Here is an 8235-nt window from a genome sequence, read left to right as displayed (position 1 = left end):
CTTTTTACACTGAAGAACTTCAAATTTTAGTGCAGAAATTAAATTCTCACCATCTGTGGTGGATCAAGTTTGACCCTTTTGAGGGTAGAAACTAAGAAGGGAATTTATGCAACTGTCTAGATGTGCCTTAGGAGTCTAAAATAAGGCTGTCTGACAGAAATGAAGAGGAGGAACATCCTGCGGGGAGTTTCAGTTTACAAAGGCAGCAAGATCCATGCAGATTCTATGCAAATATTTAAAACTGTCGACCATCAGTGTATCTGCCAACCTCAGAAAATGGATCATAAATATCTCTGATGCCCCTAGAAGGGTAATCAATCCTTGTTTATTCGGTTTGGAAGAAATGTTCGAAGCTATATTGCGTGAAAGTCACTGCTACAAAGTCTCTGCATTCAACAAAACAGACAATTTGAGTGTAATTCATTTCAGAGCTGTTTTTTTTTTTTCTTTCACATTTGACTGAGGTGTGGTACATGTGGTCACAGTTACCAGGAACAACATTGGGTGGAGTAGTGAACTGGTTCAGCCTGGCAAGTGAGTACTTGTGTCGCACAAACACTCCATGGCAAACCTTGTTAATCAAACAACTTCAGTTCCTCAGGTGAGAACCAGAAAAAGGGGACGTTGGTTATATTCAACTTGATCGTATCCACTTAGAATGAACATGTTCTTCATCATCTGCAAAGGACCAAGTGGAAACGACAAAAGAAGGATGCTACAGCATATTTCAGAGTGGATGGATTTGGATTGCTTCAAACTCAAGACTTGGAAAAAACTGGCTGAAGGAGTTACTTTTCAAGTTACATCAGTTGGATCTTTGACATTTTGCTTCGATAGGCATAAAAGGAGAAAATCGACAATCATCACAGCCATCAAGATGGACTGCAGCGGCCATGAGCACAATAATTTCAGAAAAGACAAATTCAGATGGGGGTAATTTCATACATTAAAAGACTAAAAAGATGGAGGTCCTTATCTTGATGTTGAATCACTTTTCTAAGTATCTCTGTGTCAAAACACATCGAAGACCATTTTTTCTTCCTGGAACCTGACTTTCCAACAATGCGGGAACAGCAAAAGAGGATGAAGCACACAAGAGAGTCATCTCATCACCTCAAGTGAGTGAAACATCCGAACGTGTTCTTATGAGGATTGCCGTCATTTTCATCTGGGAAACTTAAATCATGAAAGTGGCATTTTTCAAAATATTTTGTAGGAACAACTTTGACAGAGACCTTCAAAAAAGAAATCAAGAATAGTACAGTATCATGTTGGGGAAACTAATTTACCATAAAACAAAACTGGTATGACTGCGAACCCGAAGGCAACCGGAGAGGTAGAAAGAACTGGCACGGAGATCAGAACTGGAATAAATGTAACGCGTATACTAATGTGACAGACGTTGTATAATCTGTTCATTATGTGGCTAAGTAAAAATGTTTGTTTTTTTACAATAAGGAAAACATCTAAATAATTGAAACAAGTCTCTTTTATTTTTTTAATTTTACGTCAGGGCACGTCACATTTGGGCACCATCTTGCCATGGATATCTCGCGAGACAGCTGCTTCTCTCACGGCCCACCTCGCTTGCAACTTGTCTGTGGTCGACAAACATCGCAAAATCCAGACATGACCAAAGAAATGGTGAGATTATGGATTTTATATTATGCTTTTAAATAGAAATGTTTGTCAATACCATGCCCATTCAGAAGATTCCGGTGACTTGGCTCATTGTTTTCTTGGTCAGCAGCAATGCTAACAGCACCGTGCTTCGACACTTTCTTTCTATTCTGGTTTGTTCATGACAACCTGTCCACAAAGAATCCGTTTTTCCTTAAATGTGAGAATAGTTTCTTATTTTGATATGGGACAATGGATTTGATGGACTAGGTTTGACGGTCTTTACTTTTGAGGGGAAAAAAAAACCACGGGCCTCAACATGGACGAAGCTCGCACTTTCCTGAGCGCTGTATAAACTACTTGGAGGCTAAAGAGGCCATTTTAATTTAGTTGTGGTGGTTTGAATTGACCTAAAACTACATATAATCAGACAGATGTAAACAGTGAGCAAAAATGTTTGTACTGCGACTGATGTTATCGACGAGAATTATGAGATAATCATCAAACATTTCTCATCCGTAAATGTGACTGATACTTTCCCGATAAATATGAGATAATTATCAAACAGTCATCTGTAACTATGGCTGATATTTTTGACAACATGTGTTGAGAAATCCGTGTGTTACATGTGTGGATGTGGAAGGTAACGCTGAACTCTATTGAGGTATACAGGCCAAACCATAAGGACAAATAATCTGAAAATATAGAAAACATTCAAATATATATATATATATATATATATATATATAGAAAAACCTAAAATGTCCTGAAATCTAGTAGGAGTACAAGCAAAATATAAGAGTTATCAAACTTGTGCCTTAGCAAAATACTTAATAAAATGAAATGTCACAACAAACATGTCAGGCTAATCCACAGTCACAAATGTAAAACTCTGATGTTACCTCTCTCTCTCTCTCTCTCTCTCTCTCTCTCTCTCTCTCTCTCTCTCTCTCTCTCTCATGTTGTTTTAAAATAACATCCTTTGTTTTCCACATAGGAACAAACATCTGATTTGGATGAGCAGCATTATCCGGTGAATTTCTTTGACACTTTGTTTTTGTACTATTGATATTGGCTTGTATTTATTCTGAGTGTTTATTTTGATAAAAAAAAAACAACAACACACAAATTAATTCTCCACGTCTTTTAGGTACAGTGTGAGTCTGACCCAGCTGGCTTGGATGGAGTTGTAATATATGGTGACAGAACCTGGCCAATCATTTCTGTATGTATAAATTGAATTTTTCTTCTTTTTTTTAACCATTTGTACCGGTGTGATACATACAATCTGAAAATGCAGTTTTTTCTCTCTTTCAACTCATGATCCTGCTCTTCCAGCCTTTGCAGACAAGTGACGCAGTTGACCCAGAGCCGCCGGCCCATTACACATTGTCAGCAAATTTCATTGTATTTTAATTATTTTATTTGTATTTTTTTATATGTGTTAAGCTTGTAAATTGGGTGATATGTTATGTCCTAAATTAAAGACAAAAAACAATGCTGTCCGATTTTCTTTGGAAGTGCATGTAAATTGCAAAAGGAGGGGGGCACCGTATAAAATTGGCTCTGAGTGGAGCTCAGGTAAGTGGGGACAATCCACCGACACAACGTCCTAATAGAATTTACAACATACAACACTTTAATTTACTAAAATTGGGTCTCAATATTTTTCCCAGCAAAATCATCTATCGGGAGTTATTGTAAATGCAACTATACAACAAGTTCTTAAAACACGATAACTGTAGCTCAGAGTGCACACTTAACCATTCTGATTATGTGTTACAAGTCAAAAAGAGTCAACAAAAAGCCAACACTTGCTGGTGAATTATTGCGATTTAGATTTGAGAACAGACACTAACACATGCTAGTAAGTTAATGATGAGCTAATGTTGCCTTTCTTTAACCTCAAGCAAGTTTGTAGCTTGTTCCTGGAGATTTTCAACATTTCAAAAATCTTTTAACAAAGTTTACTTGCCCATTCAGAAGCAGGGTTGAACATTTCAATCTATGTGTACAAACTTAAAAGCATTCAATTTATGCAGTAAGACTTTAATATCAGATAGTTAAGGACCAGTCTGGAAATGTTGCACTCTTTTGTTTAGATATAAATGAAATTAAAAGCTGTGAAACTATCACAAAAAACAATATATTTTAATACAAATATAGTGGGGGTGATTTGTTTGTTTTTTTTAGACTTTGGAGAACAGACTCAAACTGCACCAGTACGGTAGTCAAATTTTACATGAGCATATTGCACATCACTTCATCACAATCTCTGTTCATTTGACCTCTCAATTAGTCAGTAATTTGTGCTACACGACTTTGTCAGGCCGCAAGATAATTAACTGGACCGGGAGATTTAAAAAAAAAAAAAAAGGAATACTGATTAACTTTCACCTGCTGCTAAGTCCATTTAATCATTTACACCCTGAATATATTCTGCACTATTTTGGGGTGGTGTGTTATTTTTTTCCTTCCCCTTTTCTACGTTTGTATTGATCAATATTCATAAGACATCCAGATTTTGGGTTTGTTAAGGTGGTAGAAACTCAGTGATGATACAAATGAAGATGCAAATCAAAAGTAACACTTTTCATCATCAACAATCTCATTGCATTTCCTGCCTATATCATTAAACAAGACAGGTTGGGTGAAACAGCAGCAAATACACACTAAACTCATTTATGACTGACTGACTCATCAACATGAATAAAGAGGTATAAGGAATAAGTACTTATCACTTAAAAAATCACTTTAAATGCCTACAAGCTTTTTAATTGATGCATTTGTTTTTATTGACTCGAGAAGGAACAAGCTGCTGTGTGGAACTTCCCGTTCAGTAACAACTTCAAATAATAAGCAAATCAGTCTTTAATTACAGTTGCTTACAAAAATTTGAAAAAGTTATCTGACAATGAAATCATGCAATAATTGATTTGAATTTAATTAAACCGGAAGCAATTTTCAGATGCATTCTTCTAACCAATGTTAATAGAGGATAATGGAGAAATTTATTAAAATTATTCATACACAAAACTACGGGAATTAGTTTTTCCCCTTACATTTAAATTCTTTGGTAAACACTCAATGAGGAAAAGCGTCTATTTAATTTCCCATCACTTTAAAACAACTTGAGTATACAAATATATGCAACTATTACCATTAGAATCAGTCGGGTGAACTATTCAAGTTTGAACATTTGATCCTACATATCAAGCTTGGCTATTGTTAAGAAAAATTGAAAAACCACTAACCAGCACTAGAGATATATACAGTAATATCTAATAGTTGACCAATCACCTTCTTATAAAGTGTTAAGGTATATTCAAGTTTTGCTGTGGATTCTGTAGTGGATTGAGTGTTTGCTGTGTTGCCTCAACACTCAACAGAGCTTCATATGTTGCTCCTTTACAACAAAGCTATGAATGTTTGTATAGCATGTGCTATATTTTGTAATTATATACAGATTAGGGCTAAGACCATGGGTTACTCTGACTGCTTGTCCTTATATTTGTTTTAATACATTTTTTTACTTGACTGATTAATGTAATCCTGTCTTTGTAAATCTGTAATAAATTGTCTGTAGAATTCAAATAAAGGTGTAAAATGCCTAACCATACAGAGTGCACCTACTCACGTCTGTTCAAAACAGTTTTGAGAAATTATGAACGGAACAAAATAAATCAGTGAGCTTATATCCGGCTGGCAGAGCCGATTCTAAATATCCACGGGTAGCGTAAATGGTGATTTCATACAGGATAAAATTATCAGTGACTCTTTGTTAGGGACAACATATCATTGTGGGAGTCCCAGGGTAATAATTACAAATCATTAGAGCCCGCCTGATGAGACTGATCCTGGCCAGAGAGGACAGGATTAATGTCATGGGTGTGAATGCTGGCAGGTGGAGTGAGCACAGAGCTCTCACATGAAAGAAAGACGGACCGTTGGACGGCTCCCTGAAGGTACATGATCCCTCGCACTGTGCTGTGTTTGCTGTATTGTTTACTTTGAATAACAAATATGGAGTGGGATGTATTTTTGAGCTGCGGGTATAAAATTGTTTGAAACTGTCTCCAGAGTATACACGGATGGAGCCAGCGACATGGAGGGCTGTTTCCAAGCAGATAGGAATCCACTTTGAGTTGTTAATAAGTGACAGAATGAAACCCACTGAAGACTTCCATCCAAATGCATGTATTAAAAAAAAAAGTTGGCGACGGCTGTGTGTCGTAGACGTCAGGACGTGTGCGGATGGACCCAGGCGCAGACTCAAAGTTCAATAAAAACCAGAGTTTATTGTACAAAATGTCCAGGGAACACAAGGAAACATGAGTGACAAGGGTAGAGGGGTTTAAATACACAGAGAAGACACAGGTGGAACTCATTACGGCAGATAGGAGCACACAGAGGGAGAAGACCATTGGTTAATTGGAAACGTGAGGTGAGACACACAGGGGCAGAGAGACACAGAGACGTGACAGTAGCCCCCCTTCAAGGGCCGGCACCTGATGGCCCAAAGACAAGAGACGGGGGGAACTAGAGGGGGACTTGTGACAGAAGGCACAGAGGCCAAGGGACTAGGGACAGAAGGCACGGGTGCCACAGGGACTAAAGACAGACAAGACTGGGACTGACGGGACTGGGACTCACAGGACAGACAGGATTGGGAACCATGTTCTATACTGCTGTGCTACCCTGGACAAACCACCTGTCCATCATACAAACACAGAGAGACTCTGCACCTTGGGGCAATTCAGAGTCACCAATTAACCTCAAAGGCCTGTTATTAGATTGTGGAATAAACTCATAAAACCCCAAAAAAAACCACACACACGTAACATACAACGTGAAATATAAAGACACTGAAGACCACCCAGACTGTGACAGACAGGTGACTCTCTTGCCCGGTAGGAGGGCAAACCACTACACCACATGTGACCAAAAATGAAGGAATCTTTGCTTAAGCCTTTTCACTACCGTTGCAGTAAATAGGTCAAATATGTAACACATCAGCATCAAACTGCATCTCAACATTTGACAAGCCGGGTTCAACCAAGAATACAATTTTTACCCACTTTTCAATTCATATCTATGTGGACTTCATCTGGAGCCCAAAATTTTTTTCATCTTTTTTACACAATTTGACACAACTTTCTCCGACCTCTCCAAAATACGGTGGCATGGCCGCCGCTCCTCCTGCTCCAGTCCTCACCTTTACTCCCTGGACAGAGGCGGTGGCAGGAGGAGGATCACCGATCAGTCTGTTCTGGATCTGACTGTCTCTAACTACAAGGTCTCATCTCCAGATGGAGAGTCGTCATCCTCACTCCCTGCATTAGTGTCAACAGCATCATTTCACCCAGATCTGGACAGGAGCTCGCTGCCAACAAGGACCGTGGAGGACATGTGCAAGGATTACATGTCTGTGGACACTGTGTCCCCAGATCCACCTTTGGATGGAAGTCTTTCCTGTCTTTGTTTCTTCAGCTTGACGTAGAATACTCTACTATGCAGTAAAGTAGCATACCAGGGCCTCTCCTCATCTGGCAGAATGTTAACATCTGGGCAGTCTATGCATGCTCACCTGACCCCTTCTCCACTCTCAGCCAATCACAGGACGACTCGCTCTAACGGTGCGTTCAGGAAACACAAAAAAATCTGAATAGATAAATAGTGCATCAACAGACTACAACTACATCACTAGGTAAATAAATACCAGTAATAGTAGAAATCTGATAATAAAGGTGTGAGTCATATAAATACAACAAAGAATGTAGGCCAAAGGTTAAAATATGTATAAGCAGGAGGCCGGGCAGTGATCAGAACAAAGTTTTTGGTAAAACCGGTTGTCATTTTCATGTTGAGACGGTAGGAGTGTTGTCTCCAGCTGCTAAACATAACTGAAAAGTTACTTGTACTCTAACGTAGTTACTTTTAAAAACAAGTAATCAGTAAAGCAATCAAGTTACTTTTTAAGGGAGTAACTAGTCATCAGTAAACAGATTATTTTTTCAAAGTAAATTTGCCAACACTTTGCATGTGGCCAACTGGTGGCCCTTTTAACTGTATCTCAGCTTTGCTCCTGGATCTTGGAAAATGTATTACTGCTCAACAAGGACAATGACTATGTTTTAGTCGTTGGTCCTGAGGCAAAGCACATCTGTTAAAACCACACACATTATTGCCAGTCAATACACCTGAACAAGACAACACCTGTACAGCCATGGGCAAAGGGAGGGCCCTCTGTTTATAACATGGAAAGCACTTTGAACATTGAAGTAATTTATCAAACAAAACATGACAGAGTTTTTTGTTGTTGTTTTTTATGTGCTGTTACAATACATGTGTGGTAGTAGTTTCAGAAGAAGCACTTCGTTTTACAACTACTGCTTACCCAGGCAGTAAATGGAGTACGTGCCGTACGGTATCAGCCTATGTTGGGATTTGAACCCTGTACCTGTTATTCTACGGCTGCTCCACACAACGTCCTGGCATCAAAGTGTTCACCTACATGTGTACTTTAATAACCTGAGCTTCATTTCATAAATTCCTCCAACGCTCTCCTGGCAGCATAAGAGAAGGTTTTGATTTTTTTTTCTATTTTGTGGGTGG

The 8235-nt window shown here is 38.7% G+C and overlaps 1 long non-coding RNA gene across 1 annotated transcript; it reads left to right on the top strand.

Annotated features, from left to right (window-relative positions):
- The first annotated feature begins 514 nt into the window (after nucleotides 1-514).
- On the top strand, nucleotides 515-3981 carry LOC308118172. The gene is made up of 5 exons (XR_013935870.1): nucleotides 515-1118; nucleotides 1514-1644; nucleotides 2618-2653; nucleotides 2771-2845; nucleotides 2959-3981. It is a non-coding gene; the product is annotated as an uncharacterized lncRNA (long non-coding RNA).
- The last annotated feature ends 4254 nt before the right edge of the window (nucleotides 3982-8235 follow it).

Source organism: Lipophrys pholis, assembly GCF_963383615.2.
Source record: "Lipophrys pholis genome assembly, chromosome: 1".
NCBI lineage: Eukaryota > Metazoa > Chordata > Actinopteri > Blenniiformes > Blenniidae > Lipophrys > Lipophrys pholis.
The sequence above is the reverse complement of the archived record's forward strand: the minus strand, read 5'-3'. Positions and strand labels throughout refer to the sequence as shown.